Raw genomic sequence first — 2,500 nt, 5'->3', positions numbered from 1 at the left:
CTCGTTGCGTCTTCAGAAGTCGTCGCTAACAGCACCTTTGGTTGCCACTGGTGGTTAGGCTGGTTGGTTGCGCAAACCCTATAGGAGGGTGGCATGCTGGTGGGCGTTTTTGCCCGGATAGGCACTAGAATGTGCAGATTTTGGGCGTTTTTGCCTGGATAGGCTAAGGAATGGGCATGCTTTGGGCGTTTTTGCCCGGATAGGCACCGGAATGCTTGGCCTTGGCTTGTCCTAGCAAGGCATTGCTGGGTTGGGCTCCCTTGGCCTTTTGGGCGCCTTGGACGATGTCTTGCGAAGACCATGGGCACAAGGCCATGGCATATGGTGAGGAAAGGACCACGGTTGCCAAGGTTAGGCACCGGAATGCTTGGCCTTGGCTTGCCCTAGCAGGGCATTGCTGGGTTGGGCTCCCTTGGCCTTTTGGGCGCCTTGGACGATGTCTTGCGAAGACCATGGGCACAAGGCCATGGCATATGGTGAGGAAAGGACCACGGTTGCCAAGGTTAGGCACCGGAATGCTTGGCCTTGGCTTGCCAAAGCAGGGCATTGCTGGGTTGGGCTCCCTTGGCCTTCCGGGCGCCTTGGACACTGTCTTGGGAAGACCATGGGCACAAGGCCATGGCATATGGTGGGGAATGGACCACGGTTGCCAAGGCTAGGCATATAGAGAGGAATCGCATTTTTGCCCGGATAGGCACCGGAATGCTTGGCCTTGGCTTGCCATAGCAGGGCATTGCTGGGTTGGGCTCCCTTGGCCTTCCGGGGGCCTTGGACGCTGTCTTGGGAAGACCATGGGCACAAGGCCATGGCATATAGTGAGGAATGGACCACGGTTGGCAAGGCTAGGCATATAGAGAGGAATGGACCACGGTTGCCAAGGTTGCGCAAGTTTTGGGCATTTTTTGCCCGGATATGCCCAAGTATGCCCCGATAGGCCCGTTACGCCCCGGTATGAACGCGTATGCCCGGATAGACTCGGTATGCCTTGGGATACATGCGTATGCCCCGATAGGCTTGGTACGCCCCGATATGCGCACGTGTGCCCCAGTAGGGCTCGGTATGCCCCGGTATGTACGCGTGTGCCCCGATAGGCCCGGTATGCCCCGATATGCACACGTGTGCCCCAATAGGGGTCGGTATGCCCCGGTAGGTACGCGTGTGCCCCGTAATGCACGTTTCGCAGATCTCCCCGCATGTCCCGCCCCTATATGTAATACTTACTTACTTACTTACTTTCTTTCTTGCTTGCTTGCTTGCTTGCAATGGTTGGGAGTGCCCGGCATGCCCCGCTGCAGAGACCAAGGGCGCAATGACTTGGCACCGCGGATGCCGGGACTCCGGCACTTCCCGTGGCACTGATGGTTGGTTCCAAAGACAAAAGGCCGTGCAAGGCCACCGCACCGCGGATGATTTTGCTCGTGCTGGCGCCGTTGTGTGGCCAAAGAACATGCGCGAATGCTCGTGTCGGAAGGGTTGGTGTCCTGGCCCCGCGGGTGTCACGAATGCTCGGTTGCGAAGACCATGGGACCAGAGCCATGGCACGTCGGATGATGGCTCCAGCTGGCGCCCCGGCACTTTCTGTGGCATTGATGCTCGGTTTCAAAGACAAACGTGCGCAGGGCCAGGGGACCGCGGATGACTGCTCGTGCTGGCCCCGTTGGGCGGCATTGATGGTCGGTTGCAAAGAAAATGCGCGATTGCTCGTGTCGGGGCCTGGCAAGCCAAGGCCAAGCGAGCCATGGCAACGCGGATGATGGCTCCAGCTGGCGCCCCGGCACTTTCTGTGGCATTGATGCTCGGTTTCGAAGACAAACGTGCGCAGGGCCAGGGGACCGCGGAGGACTGCTCGTGCTGGCCCCGTTGGGCGGCATTGATGGTGTGTTGCAGAGAGCATGTGCGATTGCAAGTGTCGGCCGGGTTTGGGTTCCCTTGGGCTTTCGGGTGCCTTGGACGCTGTCTTGCGAAGACCATGGGCACAAGGCCCCGTCCTGGCCCCTTGTTCGATTCGCTCTCGTCTTGCGCTTGCTTCCAAGGTCCTCCATGACCTTCCCCATGGCCTTGCTAGATCCCCCCCATGACGCATGACCTCTGTCCGTTGATTGGTTTTGAGTGCACACCATGCCCGGCTTGGCACCGTGTTGTCGCGTGAGTGGCATTTGGATCGTGCATGCTGGTGGGCTACCTGCCAATGCGCACAAGCCTTGCACACTAGCCTTGCGCACGAGCCTTGCACAAAAGCCTTGGACACAAGCCTTGCGCACAAGCCATGCGCACAAGCCTTGGACGCTAGCCTTGCACACAAGCCATGCATACAAGCCTTGCTCACAAGCCTTGGGCACTGGCCCATCGCAGTAGCCTTGCACACAAGCCTTGCGCACTAGCTTTGGGCACGAGCCTTGCGCACTTGCCTTGGGCACTAGCCTTGCACACAACCCTTGGGAACTAGCCTTGCGCACCAGCCTTGCCCACAAGCCTTGCACACCAGCCTTGCACACTAGCC

Source organism: Tasmannia lanceolata, unplaced genomic scaffold (genome assembly GCF_043159265.1).
Source record: "Tasmannia lanceolata isolate RefF3 unplaced genomic scaffold, GAP_Taslan_0.1 ptg000118l, whole genome shotgun sequence".
In the NCBI taxonomy this organism is placed as follows: domain Eukaryota; kingdom Viridiplantae; phylum Streptophyta; class Magnoliopsida; order Canellales; family Winteraceae; genus Tasmannia; species Tasmannia lanceolata.
This window is presented reverse-complemented; position numbering follows the sequence as displayed.